This window comes from Eleutherodactylus coqui, chromosome 13 (genome assembly GCF_035609145.1).
Source record: "Eleutherodactylus coqui strain aEleCoq1 chromosome 13, aEleCoq1.hap1, whole genome shotgun sequence".
Classification (NCBI taxonomy): domain Eukaryota; kingdom Metazoa; phylum Chordata; class Amphibia; order Anura; family Eleutherodactylidae; genus Eleutherodactylus; species Eleutherodactylus coqui.
The window spans coordinates 71,983,634-72,002,484 of NC_089849.1; the positions used below are offsets into that span (position 1 = coordinate 71,983,634).

At 44.3% G+C, this 18,851-nt stretch overlaps 1 protein-coding gene across 2 annotated transcripts in view; it reads left to right on the forward strand.

Moving 5' to 3' along the window:
* The first annotated feature begins 11,342 nt into the window (after positions 1–11,342).
* EPN3 (epsin 3) overlaps positions 11,343–18,851 on the forward strand; it is a 43,879-nt gene continuing 36,370 nt past the window's right edge. For both annotated transcript variants that reach the window (XM_066586918.1, XM_066586919.1), the window contains exon 1: positions 11,343–11,693. The gene's annotated coding sequence lies outside the window, so the exon portion shown is untranslated. The remainder of the gene's footprint in view (positions 11,694–18,851) is intronic.

The following is an 18,851-nucleotide window of genomic DNA, read 5'->3' on the forward strand; positions in this document are numbered from 1 at the left end:
TACCTCGAGTAGCAACGGTTTCAGGTAAAGACGATTGCTTTTGGACGGATTGCTGATGTTAGTAGAGGTTTTACTGTAATTCTATAGATAAGTCTTAGTTTATTTCAAAGCCCCTGAAATAAGATAAAAAGTAATAGTAAATCTAACTGATACACTGAAAAATACATCGTACCTCCCACTCTCTGCAATACCAGACCTATAAAAGTGATGCACTATTCATGGTATATGGAGGGTGTGTGTGTTGGGGGGTGGTGGTGGTGGGGGGGGGGGGGTTGGAGGAGGATTTTGAAATATCTGCATACATGGGCATAAAATGTGGGCTCAGTCCAACATTGCCCCAACATGGTGGTGCCTGATAAGTATCTGACGGGAGGCTGCACTGTATGTAAGTGACTGCAATATACATAGCAGACACCCAGAAAGCACTGCTATACAAATAACAAGCGAAACCTAACCGTGAGCAATCGTTTTAGCTGACGATGAAAGACAGTCAATGAAATTTTCATCTGATAGTCGGACGAGAGAGCTTTAATTTTCTTTCAAAATGTAGCTATTTGAGTTTTCTTAGATAAAACATATAACATACCATAGAAAATTGCAATAATAAGCTATGTCGTTAGAGACATATCCAATCTGAAGCTTAAAAGGAATACACGCATTTCCCCCCTCACCCCGGGCTATGAGTCTTCCCATAGGTTTACATATGAGTTATCTCCAAACTGAGGAGATCAAGAGGGGGAGAAAAGAAGAAAAAGTGCCACCGAGGAAAGAACCGACTGAATTCAAGGGGGAACATATACAGTATCATCAACGTGAGGTTATAAATAGGGCTGTGCGGACGTTGATATAGCTGTTAGTTGGGCTAAGAGCCAAACCCAGCTCTTGAGTAGGGCACCTCTAAACTAGTCTAAACGTAGACAACAAATCAAGGCACGTCGGGTGAGCCCTTGAGAAGACAAAAAGTCCCCTAAACGGCACTCCAGGCGGTTACCAGACCTCTGAAACCCATAGGTTTCCCTCTAGGTACAAGTCTGTATACAGGCTATCATGTGCAAAGGGCTGAGAGGATACATTAAAACTGTTGTAACTGTTGTAACTATTTTAGTTAAGATGAAAAGATTAAGAAGAATGGAAGACAGAGGTGAAAAGGAGAAGAGAAATTAGATGGTGAACAGAGAGGGAGGGTCAGACACAGGGGAAAGAGGGGAGGGGAGAAGGTCCTTCCAGCCATGGCAGTATGGGATCTTGGTGTCACAAGGTATCCGGGGACCCCGTATTAGGCTCAGGACAAGCCCTCTTCCAGCCACCTAAGAAAGGCCGAGGAGCTTCTGAAGTTGTCCAACAGCGCCCATGTACCGTAGAAGCCCAAGTATCCCATCTCCGAGTCGGAGCTCCTGAGCTCCTTCATATATTGAAGGTTGTCCAAGGCCTCAACCCAGACGAGAGATCTTCCATTTTTATGAACGATTTTTCATCAACGAATGATCTTCCTTTAAAGGAACTTCGTTCATCGGCTGGTGTCATTGAACATGTATGGCTAGTTTCAACCAGTTTAGGGCCCAATATAGCCCAAAATGTGTATGGCTGCATCTGCGAAACCAGATTCAACCATCAGCCTTTTTCTAAGAAATCTGTACAGACAGCTCCACTTTCTGTTCTCTATTATACTACAAAGATATCAATTTATAAGGAGGAGGAGACCACATTGATTGAGAAATTGTGATGTTTTATTGCCACGTTTGTATTGTTTAAGCTTTTGCTTTACAGTGGAAGTCAGAGCAGGAATGTCCGTTCTTGAATCAGGTATTTCTTTCTCTCGCATGCTCTTGAGATAGCTGGTACAAGGAGGAGAGGGTCAGACAGAAACTGTGACCAAGTGAGAGTCTAAAACAGTGGGAACAAAAGTTGCCCACCAGCTAGGCACCAAGTCCATGGTGCAGCTGAAGAGAAGGCATTGTATTGAACCAGTCACCCTGAGGACCACTATACCATGTAACCTGTTTAACAAGTTAAGTGCCTCTCTGACTGGAGCAGAGGTCATTGTGTTGCACTGAACTTTGTTTGCATTAAGTGACCCTACCCTAGAAGATGTGTATTACAGACATTGACTTCCCTTACAAGGCCTGAAACAGGTCCAAGCTGGCCGTTTTGCATTGCTGTTGAGTTCATCGGTGAACGTCAACAAGAAAGCAGTCATACTGTCTCCAGTTTGTATTTCTCTCTATTCCTTGGGAGGACTTCTACCTGTCCTTGTGAACTTTATGAACTAAGGACAGGAATCCACTTTTGGCAGTGATTGACTTTTATAATACACCATTGTACACCTAAGGAGCTCTACCACCATTGTGTTCAAGCCAAACACAATCACGGTCGTCTTCACTACACTTTAAAACTGGCATACTGAGAAATACGGCCACAAGTCCCAATAATCAAGGAAGATAAATAGCTATAAAGCAGCAGTACTTACACACATAAGCCTATTTATGCTGTAGAGGTGGTGTAAATGAAAGGCTGTAGTATAGGGACCACAGAGATGTAGAGAAAGGTTCATCCTAGTTTCAGCTCCCAAACATTTCTGAGGCTTTCCAACAAGCAAAGTGAATAATAATTGCTTCCAAAGGGAAACGGATTATGGCCCAGACAAGCAGCATGCTGTAAAGGTTTGCAAATTGCCTAATTCTTATATTCAGCTGAATCAGGTCCTGGTTCTGCATGGAATGTCCAGAGGAGCTACACACGAGAAATCTATCTCACATCTCTTGGACATTTTGAACTATTTCAAGGGTTGTTCCAGGCCATTAAAAAAAGTTAGAAGGGCTTAAAATGAAGAGAAATGGAAAAATGGAATACTCGCCTATCCCAGCGGCTCCCTGTCCATCGCTGCGGCCACAGTGTCTGCCGCATGGAGCCCGTAAGAAGCGGTAGGCTGTCACGCACCGTACATTGTGTACGTGACCGGCCATCCACTCACAGGCTTCAGTGGCTTTAGAAGAACCACTGCTGAAGCCTGTGAGTGCCTTAGCCGCTGTTCGGTTTTTACTGATCAATATTTGCCTAATAGAAAAGAATACAAATACAAAGGCAGAAGCGCAAAAAATAGGTCATGCAGCATTTTTAAAAAACGGTAGTAAAAAATACGGCAATGTCAATAGATATATAGATTTACATTAGCACCATATTATGATCCACAAAACAAGGACCAAATGGGACGCTAAAATACGCTCCTGTGAAAACAGCCTCATAGATAAGGGATGTGGCTTTACTGGAAAAAGGGTGGGATTTAACCTGTCAGGTGACAAAATTTTAGCAAGAAAATCTGGTGCAAAAGTAAGCTAACTAATAGGTGGTATAAACTTAGGCAAAAGTTGCACCAAATTTATTATGCAGCATTGGCCTCCAATAAATTTGGCACACTTTTAGACTGAGGTTTACACTAACTACTAGATAGTTTTAGTAAATCTGCCCCACTGCATTTAAAAAAATCTCATAAATCAGCTTTTACATTCAGTTTTTCCAACCTCTAAATTCAGTTACTGAATGGGGAGGGGAGAGGAAGGGGGGGGGGGGGGGGAATAAACCACACCAGAATTCTAGATCTAAACTCAACTTTAGGCCTCTTTAACACAGCCGCAGGCGTTTTTATGTGCATCTGCCAGCGCCATGAAAACGTGTGAACGGCGCACAAATCTAATATTTGTGCGCCCGTTCAAATGACCCAGGGCCGGTACGTATACGCTGAGGCCACAATTCCGTTGGGCGGGGAGAGACAGCTTAGCAGAGCTCCGCCTTCCCTCCCCCTCACTGGCTCATCTCCTCTCTCTACCCCTCCGGCTGTTTGCAATGGAGGGGATGGGGTGGAGATAAGCTCCCCTCCCTGCCCCTTGTCCACAGCCAGCAACGGGAGGGGGTGGAGCTTAGCTCCACCACCGTCCCGCCAACTCCTATTGCAAACAGCCGGAAGGGAGGAGAGAAGAAGGAGGAAGTTTAGCAGCCATGCTGCTAAATTCCCTCCTACCTCTCTTCTCCGGCCACTGTCATTGGCTCCCACAGGAGCCCATGCAGCGGCCGACATATTCCTAGCAGAAAGATAGTTCCAAGACTATCTTTCCTGCCCGGCGTAAAAGCGCCCGGCGGTATATTGGCTGGGCGGGTGCTTTTACGCCACGGGAATACGCCTGTGTGATCTGGTGCATTGGAATCCAATGTATCAGATCGTAGCATATATCGGCTGGCCGTTAAACCAGCGGCCGATATACACTCGTGTGAATGAGCCCTTAAGTTGGCTTTACACTCATTTTGTGGGCGCTTCCAATAAGGAGAGAAAAAGAGCTGCCCCCAAACACCTCAGATGGCCGCTCATGTCCCCGCACAACAGATCGGGCAATTTGTATTTCAACATGTCCGATCTTCTGTTGTGCCAATAGATAAGCTGCAGACCGATGTCACATTTCTATATTGTAAGTTTTATTTGAGTTTTCAATTACTTTACTTCCGGACCCTTGTACCCCCACCTCCAGTCAGTTACATGGCCTGCAGCCAAGTGTCTTACTTATGCGTCATTCAGAATATGACAAGTGTATGCTCTCATTTCAATGAATGGCTGTTTGATTTTGCCATGACTGCCCCTTGAGCTACTGAGGAGCTGCAAACAACGCGTTCCTGAACAGATGATAAAAACACCTTTCCTCCATATGCGACCTGTACAGCCTTTAGAGTAAACATCATTGGCACTGAATTCCTGGCACTGATTCCAACACGCTGGCGGTTTGCCTGATGAGTAACCCAATGTACCCAAGTTGTCTACAGCCCAAACTGATTACATCTACCATGTGCCATTTATGACACATGAGTCTTTGCATGTTACAAAACCAGTAGGTCCAACAGACTCCAGGACCTCTGTACTCCCTATTACCCATGCCCCTGTATCCATTCATAATAGTCCTCCAGGATGGTAGCCAAGGACTGCAGTGGCTCTTCACTCTGACTAATGGAGGGGAAGTCTCAAGGAGGCAACCACCTTCTAGGATGTCCTTCCGCACTAATAGAGCACATGGATAGTGTTGTCCCATTTAACAATTTCACAAATGTTAAGATTTCTTTTAATACATAAACTACCAATTGTACTCACCAATAAACAATGGACTTATCATTTAGTGTTAAGTGTTTTCTGTCCTGAACAATTAACTTTATGATGGCGTGAAACCGTATAAATCAAAGTCCTAATTGTTACTTGTAAATGGCCATTAAACGGGGTTTTATGGGACTAAAAACATCTAATGGGCAAAAAGTGATGTAAAAAAAGGCACATTTACCTCCTTGCGTGGCCCCCTGGTCCAGTGTAGGAGCCTCGGACCTCGCTGCTCCCATCCTGGAAGTAGCTGCAGTAGTCTCATGTCATATATGGTACATTTAACTGCTCAGCCAATCACTGGCTTCAGTGGTGATACTGCCATAAATGATGCATGACTGCTGAAGCCAGTGATTGGCTGAAAAGTCATGTTTACGATGATTAGCATATGACTGCTGCAGCTTGTTCCGGGGTCAAAGCGGCGGGTAATGGGGCCTCCTGTGTTGGACCATGAATTAATTAAAATAAGTAAGTATGGCTTATTTTTTATTTTAGAACATTACCCGTCCATTAGATTATTTTCAGTCCCAGAAAATCCCTTTAACTTTCTAAATACTTTGATACTTTCATGTTATTTTATAATTTTCATGCTGCATCTTCTGGAGGTCCAAAGTGAGCAAACCAATCACAAGACGTATACAAGGAAGTTTGGGAAAATGGTCTGTTCCTCTACAATTATTTCAATGTCTAAATAGAAAAACTACATTTTAAAGGCTTCTTTCCCATGAGCGTATATTGGCCTCCCGTTTTCACGGCTGCCCGATATACGCTGTGATCTGATGCATTGGATTCCAATGCATCAGATCATATGGCCATATTCCCAGGACGTAAAAGTACCCGGCTGGCCAATATAGCGCCGTGCGTTTTTATGTCGGCCCAAAAGATAGTCCTGGAACTATCTTTTGGGCTGGAATACGTCGGCCGCTGCATGGGCTCCTATGGGAGGCAATGACAGTAGCCGGAGAAGGGAGGTGGGAGGGAGCTTAGCAGCGGCTGCTAAACTCCTTCCCTCTGCTCTTCTCCCCACTCACTCTTTGCAATGCAAGGGGGGGAGCTAGGCAAAGAGCGAGTCAGGGAGGTGAGCCTGCGAGGGGGAGGGAGGGGAAAGGGGCGCCAGGGCCCATGCTGTGTGAACGTGCGCACAAACGTTAGATTTGTACGCCCGTTCACGAGCTTTAATGCCACAGAAGGTAGCACATATCGGCCAACCGTGAAAATGGCGGCCGATATATGCTTGTGTGAAAGAAGCCTTAAAAACATGTGGCACTAAAACACCAGCATTTCAGAGAATTTAAGGTAAATACTAAACACATAAATCCCAAGGTATACAAGTTAAGAGTTCAAAGAAAAGTTTCAAAAGAAGACCTTCAGGCCTGACTTCACGCTTATCTGTAAATCCTTCGCACTGGTTTGCCCGGTACGCTTAGTATGGCCGCATCTAAGTCATCATTTTGCTTTATAAACACTCTGCTTTCGTGTTATCTGCTACTGGTGTTGTGAAATGACAAGACTTTAATCTGGTAACACATGCTCTAAATGTGGAGGCAAGAACAGGACAGACCTGTCTACAAATCAATGCTCTGGATTCTGCTGAAACCTTCCACCCAGAACTACCGGAAACTAGTTGCAAGTCTTTCCCATGTGCCTTCAATTTGGGCGTGTCGCAGTCTAACAAGATCTACAGGGGATCACTCTGGAATATTAGTAGTCACTTTGTGAATACATTTTCAGTAGAGATGAGCGAGTATACTCAGTAAGGCACATTACTCGAGCGAGTAGTGCCTTAGCCGAGTATCTCCCCGCTCGTCTCTAAAGATTCGGGGGGCGGAGAGTGGCGGAGGAGAGCGGGGAGGAAGGGAGGGGAGATCTCTCTCCCTCTCTTCCCCCGCTCCCCACCGCAACTCACCTGTCACCCACGCTGGCCCCCGAATCTTTAGAGACGAGCGGGGAGATACTCGGCTAAGGCACTACTCGCTCGAGTAATGTGCCTTAGCGAGTATACTCGCTCATCTCTAATTTTCAGGATAAGGCCTCGTTCACACGGGCTACAAAATCATCGCTCTGTTTTGTAGCCTGAAAGAACCCATTGGAAACCACGGGCTTCACATACATGCGTTCTGTAGCGAGATTTTGTAGCCCGTGTGAACGAGGCCTAAATCAGACGTGCTCTAAGTGCAGATTCAGTCATTTACATTACTTGTCCATTTTATGAGAAAGATCTTCCGCCAGCAATGACTTGCTAGGAAGCTGTGATTGTTCAATCCCCCTACAGCTCCTCCACAGGAGAAATGAAGCATTACACAGTGTCCATCATAAGGGACTCTGTCACACAGCCGCAGGCATTTTACGTGCACCCGCCGGCGCTGTAAAAACGCGTGAACAGGCGCACAAATCTAACGTATGTGCGCTAGTTCAGACAGCCCAGGCTAGGTACATATATGCCGAGACCGCAATGCTGTTGGGTGGGGAGAAACAGCTTAGCTCTGCTAAGCTGTCTCCCCTTTTCCTCCCCTCGCCGGCTCTCCTCCTCTCTCCTCCCCTCCGGCTGTTAGCAATGGTTGGGGGTGGAGCTAAGCTCCCTCCCCTTGTCCACAGCCAGAAATGGCAGCTTAGCTCCGCCTCCATCCCACCCCCTCCCATTGCAAGCAGCCAGAGGGGAGGAAAAAGGGGGAGGGAGTTTAGCAGTCAGGACTATCCTGCTTGGCGCTATATTGGCCAGCCGGGTACTTTTACACTATGGGAATACGTCTGTGTGATCTGATGCATTGGAATCCAATGCATCAGATGGTAGCATATATTAGCCGGCCATGAAAACGGCGGGCAATATACGCTCATGTGAATAAGCCCTAATAAATGGGCTGCCTGTGTTATGCAATATAACTCAAATGATGGTATCCCTTTACTGAAAAAGTATAATCTTTATTGGTATGCATTAAAAAGGGGTATTTAAAAACCCAGTATCTTCCACATGCTGCACTAACATATTGGCTATATTCCATATTTCCTACACATCTAGGTATATAAAGGAGAAATCCATCTAATTATTGTGTATTAGCAGCAATTGTTCAGTTTATTGAAATTAAAAAGCAACAAACAGCACCCCCAGCATGTGCCTCAATGGCATCATCAGGGCCTAAATGGCAGTCCAATGGGGAATGGGGGAGGTGGTGGTGGTGGGGGGGGGGGGGGTTAGGATAATTATAGCCTCTGATGATTTCATTAACCTGCATCCTCCAATCCGATCAACTTTCTCAATGAACCAGTAAGGACCGATATAACTTGTGAGGAACTGCCAATCATACGTAAGATAGCCTATGGTGACATCATCACCCTGCGTCTTCTATTTAGATCAAGTTTCTCAATAAACCAATGAAGAGCGATATAACTTAAGAGGAACAGCCATTTATGCATCGTATTGAGTCCACCCTATTGCAAAGATAACAATCACTCATCAATACTGTTGCACCTGCCAACCGCCAATTAAATGGCAATGCTGGTGCGAGGGTACAGTGTGGGCAGCATTCCACCAGGGTCATAAAGATATGTCTCCATCTCACGTGTCGGCAGGATAAAGCTGATGATAATAACCAGCCCGTGTAAACAGGTAAGTGTTCATCTTTAATGACTGCTTGTTTACGCTGACGGAAGGCAGGAAGGGATCTCCAGTGTGCTCCGTCTTCATTCACTGAGCAATTTTCGCTCCTGTGTGAAAGCAGAGCAGTGATATCATTGGGATGACTGTTGAATGCTTAAGTGCTTGACAGTCGTCCCATGTAAAAGGACCCTAAATCAGACAACCAAGTTAAGTTCCCTCATGAAGGGGGCCATAAAACAGCACAATTCCATTGATTACGAAGGTTCCCGTCACACGGCCGTAGGCGTTTTTATGTGCGCCCACCAGCGCTGTAAAACCGTGTGAATAGGCGCGGAAATCTAACGTTTGTGTGCCCGTTTAGATGGTACGGGCCCCGGCACATATAAGCAAAGGCTGCAATGCCATTGCCTCTCCTTCCCTCCCCCTCGCTGGCTCACTTCCTCTCTTCTTCCCTCCGGCTGTTTGCAATGGGAGTGGGCAGGGGTGGAGCTAGGCACCCGCCCCTTGCCCGTAGCCAGCAATGGTAGGGGGCAGAGTTTAGCTCCAACCCGTCCCACTCCCTCCCACTGCAAACAGCCAGAGAGGAGGAGAGAAGAGGGAGGGAGTTTAGCAGCGTGACTGGCTCCCATAGGTATCTATGCAGCAGCCGATATATTCTGGCTGGAAAGATAATACCAGGACTATCTCTTCAACCCAGAGTGAAAGCGCCCGGCGCTATATTGGCTTGACTGGGTGCTTTTATGGTGCGGGAATGCAGCCATGTGATCTGATGCATTGGAATCCAATGCATCAGATCGTAGTGTATATTGGCCGGCCGTGAAAATGGCGGCCGATATATGCTTGTGTGAAAGAGCCCTCAGGCTGTATTTACACAGGTGAGTGTGATGTAGGTCAGGAAAAAACTGTTAAAGTTAGCCTCCCAGATGGTCCCTTACATGTTCTATTGGTGACAAATCTGGCGATTGTGCAGACCACAGAAGTGTGGCAATGTTGTGGAGACATTCCTGTGACACCCTTGTGTGTGCGGTTGAGCATTATCCTGCTGAAAAATGGCTGTTGGAAGCCGCCATGAGAGGAACACATGTGGCTGCAGGATGTGCTGAACATATCACTGAGCTGTCATTGTCCCTCGTACCACTACTAGGAGTGACCGACTGTCATATGTGATGGCCCCCCCAGACCATCACACCAGCAGTGGAGGCAGTGTGCCGCTCCACAGCAAAGGCAGGATTAAGGTGCTCATCCCTAGGTCTCCAGAAGTGAACACAGTTGTCATCAGCGCCCAAACTAAACCTAGATTTGTTGCTGAAGACAACCCAGTACCACTCTGTAGCATCCAATTTCATCGTTCATGACATCACTGCAAATGGAGGAGATGGTGAGTGGGTGTCAAAGTCAGTACATGTAATGGGTGCCGTGAGACCAAATGTCCTTCAGCCAAGCGCCTGGAAATGGTTCCGACAGACAAAGAGGCCTGCAAAGATGGTGCCACCTGTCTCTGGATGGTGGACAACAAAACAGTTGGAGCTGCTCATGTTTGTCAGATGATCAGACTATTCTGTTGACTGTTGATCTATTAAGGGACTCCTGAACCCGGTCACCTAAAAAAAAACAAAAAACCAGCTGAGGTGCAACCAATCGACTATGTAAAGGTATATCAAGGAACGATACAGAGATCTCCCCCATGATCTATTTACACCCTGGACTGTGACTGTAACAAGGGGACACCCTCTACATCTAGAGGAAAGAAGGGTTCTACACCGACATAGAAGGGGGTTCTTTACTGTAAGAGCAGTGAGACTATAGGATTTTCTGCCTGAGGATGTGGCAATGAAAAATTTGATATAAGAATTCAAGAAGAGCCTGGACACTTTTCTTGAGCATTATAATATTATATGTTATCATCACGAATTACTTCAGAGTGGTTGTTGATCCAGTGATTATTCTGATTGCCAGACTTGGAATTAGAAAGAAATTTTTTCTCTTAAATGGGAAAAATTGGCTTCTACCTCATTGGGTTTTTTGCCTTCCTCTGGATCAACATTGGGGGGAGGAATAAGCTGAAATTCATGGACATATGTATTTTTTCAGCCTTACATACTATTTTACCTTGTGTGTCTGCCCTCACGCATCCACTGGTCCCAACACCTTCTATTAATTTGGTTAAAACAGCCCAGTTAATGGGCAATTTGTCAATATGACCATCCAGCTTTGTACATTCCAATGATGCGCCCCTCTCAATGTTAATTGAGTGAAATCTCTTTGATGGTGTCGTCTAGCGGGCAACCACCTGCACACAAGCGGAAAAAGAGGTCACTCTACACACAAGTAGCCTCTGAGAGCCTTTTTGTAGGCCGGGTGGGGGGGACCCTTCATCTAATCCCCACAACTCTAATCATTTATATATCTGCATGAGATATAACTGCATGCCGGGTTTTGTATCAAAATGACAATTAATTGTCGGTGCTTGATTTTTTTTTTTTTTTTTACAAAGAGTGGCAACTTGTAGAACTACCTGTAGAAACTTGCCTGCTCCTAAAGTGTTAAATGTGGGCTGAATTACTGTCTGACCTGCCTAACGAGCTAAGCAACTTCTAGTCAGGGTGACACATAAGAAAAACCACTGACTGACAGGAACTTTTGTAAGACACACACAGACCGGCACAGGGAGACACAATAAGTGTTCAATAACTGAACTGCTAGAAACCACAACTACTGTCACATACACACGGAACACGGATAGGCAGACGTGAACATACAATGACACATAACCACACGATAGCAAATGGAATTATTCTGTTTTAATCCATTTTCCTGTACCTTTAAGAGACATTTCTCATTCTATATTACTACATAAAGGTGTGTCTGTAGCATACGGAGTAGTCACTCGGACTTCACAAAGGATTTCACTTGTGGCGGTATGGATTTTAGCCTTCACCCTGCTTCCTGAAGAAGACTGAGAAGTAACAGGTAAGGCGGGCAGACCTTTAATATTGGAACATTACATGCCTAGACGGGGTAAATGAAGTATTGGTAATCTTATATTCAATTCTGCTACCGATGTAACTTGTATTTCTATGTTTTTATATACTATGTATTTTACGGTATTATTACTAAGTTAGGATCCATTAGGCTATTTAGATGACTATAGTAATCGTAGGGACAGGATGATTGTCCAGAATGTGTAAATATCATACATATAACAGTGACATTAAAATAGTATTCCTATCTAGACCAGACGAGAACACCGCTCTATACAAGGTGGCCGGAGGATAGAAGCATCTGAGCGCATCTGGGATACATTGTTTCTGCAACTCTGCAATTTGGCTCACGGTGTTATACTGTTTCCGTAACTCCCATTCACTTTTATGAGAGTTACACAAACTGTGCAAGAAGTCGTTCACATCAGCATTCGGAAGTTCTGTTTTCCTCCTCCATTTCTGGCCGATCGGATCTGTCTTATGATGGAATCGAACGGCGCAGAACGGACCCCATTGAATATAATGGGATCCGTTCAATTTCCGGGCAACAGTCTGGCAGAATTTAGAGGATGAAATAGCGCGGCTTGCTGCTCTATTTCGTCCTGCTTTCTAGCAGGAATCAGTGACAGAGGTTCTGAATGGAACCTTCAATGCCGATGTGAACGAGCCCTAAGACAGTCCACTCATCAGTTTCTGTAATTTCCAATATTCCCCAGCCAACACATTCAGTCGGGCCAAAGACAGTGGGGGTCAGAAGTGGAACCTGCGCTCAATCGTCCTTTATAGCATATGCTGTAGATATGCCATAAAATTCCAGATGGGAATACCCCTTTAAGAGGATTGTCTTAAGATAGACACTACTGATATGCTGCTAGTCCATCCATATTTGACCGCTGTGGCCCTCACCTGCAACAAAGAGGTAGAAGGGCTAGGGAAGTGGCTTGCCACCTTGTCTTCTATTTGTTCCTTTCAGCATTTTCACATGGCCAGCCATTTACGATTAAATGTCCAAATTGACAAAACCCATTTTCAATGCTTTTTTTAAAGGAAATTCTGAGTTATTAGAGGAGGTGCGCCACTGATGAGCTTCAAAACTCAATGAGCATCTGTAGAGGATCTAGTTCGGCACATTGCACAGACAGTTGTTAGGTTTTCATGGGTACCGTGTTGTAATGCTTCATTTCTGCCCACGGTTGATGCTGCCCGTTTCTCCCACAGTTGGAAACCCTGTGATCAGGTTATTGTTGTTCGGCCCTTCTATTAAAAAGTTGTTGGATAAAGTGAACAACCCCTTTAAAGATTTCGCAATATTTCGACCTTAAAAAGCCAGTTCCTGGTAGAAATGATTTTGAGGAACCTCCATAACAGATAATAAAATCTTAAAAGGACCTTCGGGTAATTTAACTTTTTAATTTACTATTTAGGGCTCAGGCATTGGTGGGGCATGTGGTTTGTGGAACTTTGGTTCTTTTTGGGGATCGGAGGTTACGTAAGGGAATTATTATTTAGCTTTGAAAGACAATATTGAAGGTGTCTGTGGAATGAAAGAATGTCGGTAGAATGAATGCAAAGAAGAGATTGTTTTTGTTAAGAAATGTAAAAGTTTAGAATTGGGATTCTTCTCAAAGATTGAAAGTAACCTAAAAAATATTCTACTTCTCTAGTTAAATGGAATCTAAGACCCCATAAGAGTATTATACAATGAGTGACCACTTTATCAAGCGTTTGTGCATCCATTAAGACGGCATGGATCTCGGGGCATATGCGCCGAAGTCACCATGCCGGCGCCCCTTTCCCGCCCCCTCCTCATAGCAGGCTCACCTGTCCTTTCCTCCCTGCTCGTTCTTTGCAATGGGAGGGGATGGGGCAGGGGCGGAGCTACGCATCATCCCGTCCAGCCTCCTCCCATTGATGGCTATGGACAAGGGGCGGGTGGGATATAAGCTCTGCGCATGTCCCGCCCCTTATCCACAGCTAGCAATGGGAGGAGGCGGGGTGGGGCAGTGGTTAGCTCCACCCCCCTCCCGCCCCCCTCCCATTGCAGAGAGCCAGCGGGGAGGAAAGAACAGGTGAGCCTGCTCGGGGAGGGAAGAGCAGAGGCAGGGAGTTTAGCAGCTATGCTGCTAAACTCCCACCTGCGGCCGCTGCCATGGGCTCCCATAGGACGCATAAGACCTACCTTTTGGGCCCGATGTAAAAACGCCCGGCGCTATATTGGTCTGGCCAGGCACTTTTACGTCTCAGGAATATGTCCATGTGATCTGATGCATTGGAATCCAATGCATCAGATCACAGCGTATAAAACAGACGGCTGATATACACTCGTGGGAAAGAAGCCTTAGAGAAACAGGAATAAAAGTTTCCAGTGGGAAAATGAGCACCAAAATTGGATCACTGAGCAGTAAAAAAACACCGCTTGTTCAGATGATTCTAGATTTCGGTTGCACCATGTTGACGGGCAGCCGATGAACCCTTCTTGACATCTGTTCTGAGCATGTTAATAGCTGTATCTAACTTGTAGCAACTGCAGGAAGCTACAGTTTTTGCAAGGGCCAAACGTTTTGCAGAATGATTTCAACAACTAGTGGAATCTGTGCCACGGTGAATTGCTGGCGGCCAAAGGAGGTCCAACACTACAAGATGGATGTCTAATAAAGTGGCAATGTAATGTAGAGCTGCATGGTATGGATCTATAATATAGACCCCAAAGAATAATTTAGGCCCATACTTCTAGGGTCTAATATAGTGCCCCACAGAGGCATATAAAGTCACATGTGCCACCATATTGGGTCCTTGCACGAAGCATTCCCTGTGCATTAGACCTAGTAGCTGCTAGACTATAAGGTCATTGTGATCAGCGATTTCTCTAAAGATGAGTTTTTGGAAGACACATGGTATAGAAAGGCACATAAATTCACATCTCAGCAGAATGGGGTTTTTATTGCATAGTTTGTAATTCTAAGTACTTTTTACATGCTATATCTGGATATTGATGTGGACAGATTTGACTAGCACCATCGATACCAGGTCTCTTTTTGTTATTATGCGTTAGTCGTTGAATGTTATCAGCATAAGACTTTCTCAAGGTCAGTATCACAGTTCCAGTGAAGAATTCTGTTTCCAGTCCCCTTATCTTCATGTGGCTGAATGTACGGCAGTAGCCTTATCTATCAAAATATTTGACAAACATCTTAATCGTTGACTCGCGTTGTTTAACTCACTATTGTTCTTTCATTTACGACATATTTCAAATTAGTGCAATACAATCAAATCCAATGTCCATAAACCATGGGTGAAGAAATAACGTCTTGCAATTTCAGTAGAAAAGAGAAATGGGCTTGATAAATAATAAGTTTGGTCGGCTATATATCTCCCGATTCTGGCACAATTAGATGGCCAAACACAACCATTGGTAGAAAATATATAGAGGATCAGTGATGAGTGTATCAAGACGTGTTTAAGATCTTAGACGATCTCAGGTCAACAGGTCTCCCTTTTAGTACATATGGAATGGAGGAACCAAGGTGTAGCAAGTGATATAAGACCCACAGAAACTTAAAGGGGTTGCCTGGTGGTACTTTATTTTTTTCCTAAAGGCTGGCACAGGGCATTTCCAACCTTTGCATACTTCTCGGTAGCATGGTCGCATTCTGTCCGGAGCGGTGGGGACATGTTAGAGGTGAATATAGTTTAGCTTATTATTTTATACCTGTGCGAGTCTACAGAAGAAAAAAGGAGCGCTGGGTCATTCCTTTAAGATGACAGAACAAGGAAAGGCAGGCAGAGAGAGGCACGTGTTGCATTTGAAGGAAAACTCTCTCAGGCAAACTAGCTTATCAGTTAGAGTATTTACAATGCAAATATAGCTGGGACGTTACCGTGTTTCAACATCAGGGCACAATACGTGATTGCATTCCGTATGGTGGCTGGTTAGTCACAAGAGCTTTATACGAGGCAGCTTAGTCTTTCCTGCTCACTGATTTTCTTCCTCCCTTGCTCCACACTGTTAGCTCCCCATTCTTTGCCCGCACATCCCAGTTCTTTTACGGGCAGAGTTTCCACTTCGGACACAGCTGGCATGATGCCCATGCCAGGGTGTGTGTTCTAGGTGACTAGGCGGCAGCTAGCCCAAGCAGCTTACTCCCAGAACACACACTACATTAAGAGCAGCGCAGAATGTGTCACACTTCTTTCTAAGAACTGCAGTTGGTTTCTCTTGCAGCCGCCTCCGCTCACACACCTCAACTACAGTTCCTTCTGTTTCCCGCAACGTTTTCTGGCGGCTAATAGCTGCCAGTGAAACTGCCACCATGTTGATCGCAATGGAAAAACAATGTATAAATATAAAACACATTAAAATTAATAACTAAAAAACTGTAGAGCACTCATATGTGTCAGGTACATTAACACCTTTGTGACCTCTACTTAGATGCTGCGGTCCATGCTGACTGTGGCCTCTAAGTGATTAGGAAGAGAGTTGCCTCTGTCACTTATGTGGGCATCCCAAAATGTGATTGCAAGGTGATGAATGGTTGTCATGGCCACCAGAGGCCTTCTAGCCTGCCTTTCTAGTATACCTAGTATACCCTGCCTATATGCCAGGGTGTAATAGAATGCTGGCAAGGAACAATATCACAGTGACAACATAGTTTATTGGACAGGCATTCAAGAAATTGTTCAAGTCATGCTAGGTAGTAAAAGAAAAAGTAACCAAAAAACACAAAGTAAAAAAATAAACAACCGGTATCCCTGTGTCCAAAAAGATCCAGCCTGATAAAATATAATATTACTTATCCCACTTGGTAACTACTGTAATAAAACCACTTTGCCAGAGTTACAGTTCTTAGTTTACCTCCACCCACCCTCTCCCCCTCAAAAAAAATGAAGTAAAAATAATCAAAAAGGTCATATGCACCCCAAAATGATGCCAATAAAAACTATAGCTCGACCCTCAGAAAACAAGCCTCACAGGGCCCCATTGCCGAAAAAGTGAAAAAGTTATGGGTATCAGCATGCGGTGAAAAAAAAGCTATTTTTTTATTGTAGTAAAACATAGCAAAACTATATAAATACGATATCACCATAACCATACTACAGAATAAAAGAATGTAGTATTTATCACACGGCGGTATTTTTGTATAAACATCACCTTAAGCAGATTTCACATTAGTGAAGGTCAAAAACACTAAAGTTGACCTCAAGTTTATACTCAGAAGTCTGAATAGAACCCAGAAAAACAAGCCATTACCTCAGCGAGACGTTTGGCCCTCTTTGTATGGCCAACTCCCTTTCATTGTAACTACATGATCTTTGTCTGAAGGGACTCAACATACTTGTGTTGGCCCCATCCAAATCTGTAAACCAGCGACTATATTGCGTGCCGGCACTCAGCAGATCTTCTCATTCATAGAAGCCTACAAAAGGTTTTACAGGTGTATGTAGGGTGGCTACCTTCAGGTTTTTTGAGTGAGTGGGGGGGGGGGGGGTATGGTTCATGTGTTTTAGAGTACTAACGGAAATATTCGAAATATACCATAGATTTGAAAATGACGTTTTACCCTAACAGACATTACGATCAGTGAACAAAAATTAATAACTGTCACAGGTTCACAATACACCACATTGCAGTGAGCATTGCCAGTGTATTCCCAGGGCCAGATTAAATGGCCACTCCAGCAAAACTACATTTTTCCATCCCTGCATCTGTATATTATAGTCACTTTTATACACTGCAGCCTCCTGTCTGATACTTATTGTGATGCTAAAATACCTTCCTACTTTCTTTTTCACTATTCTGTGCTATTAATCCCATGATGCATCAGTACAACATCACATGAGCAGCTACAGCATGTACCATCTCTGCCTACAGGGAGAACAGTGCTACTGCTGTCTATATTCTATTTTCACTTAAATAAGCTATAGACCACACGTATACAGTCAGGAGGATAAGCTGTGATCTCCTGTATTATAACTGTGTGATCATCACCAGTAACTGTGACAGGAGTGTCTGTGCCTTTCTCTAAAGAGTATCTGTGGTTAGGTTCACTATGCAGGAGTTATGCTGTCTGAAAAAATGACTAATTTGATAGCATATACAGCCAAGTAAATTTCCGCTGGTCAGAAGTAAGATCACATGACCACCTGAGGAGAACGGCTCCAGGACATTTCAGGAATAACTAAATAAGGCGATTCTAGCCTGTTTCCCTGTAAATAAGCCCTAGCATGATTTTTAAATAGTGTCCAGGCAGCTATACATGTAAAAAATAAACATCTTGGAGCACAAATTAATATAAGACCCTGTCTTCTTTTCGGGGAAACATGGTAGCACTGGATGTAACTGAGTGTGGGGCAAATTCCCCTTTTCACTTTCTTCTGATCCAACACTATGTATTTGGTCTCCAGACACTATTGCAGGTTCCTTCAAGGATTATCTTTAGTTATATAGTCAGCCAATGTAAACATTTAACTCTTCATAGCTTGTCTTTATTACCTTTGTGGTAACTTATTTTTTTAGTTATTTACTGGCAAGTTTCGGAAAGACAAAAAAACTTTAGTGATCTGCACAATATTGCTGTTGACAGATCTTATCACGGCTTAATTGTTCCTTTAATTATGTGAATGGCTTCTAGCTCACATGAATTCCTGATGCTCAATAACACATAATGAGCTGAGTCAATATATGAATATTTAACAACTTGCACTCAATGTTAATGTGTGTGACAGCCCGTGGATGACTCGGGAAGGCTTTATTCACACATTTTAAATTGCAGAGCTAAATACTAACATGAAACACACATCACCAGATTCTCATCTCTGTTGTCAACAATATTTTCTTCCATAGCAAACACAGAATCCTGATCCCCCATACAGATATCATCTAATTAAAAATATAACTGCATATTAGAGATACATTCATGTCAAAGTTCAGTGACTTCCATGCAGAGACCACGGCCATGACGTGACGTCTGACTGAGCTGTGATGGTCAAAGCAAGAGGTTATGGAAGCAAGATGTTATGGGAGCCTTGACTTCATCCAACAGCTCCTCATCTTAAGCAAGGTTGGTCCTGCACACATACTGTAACATCGGCCCCACTTGACACGCTATATGCCACACTTTCTCCACTGCTTGCTTCATGGCCTCTGCTA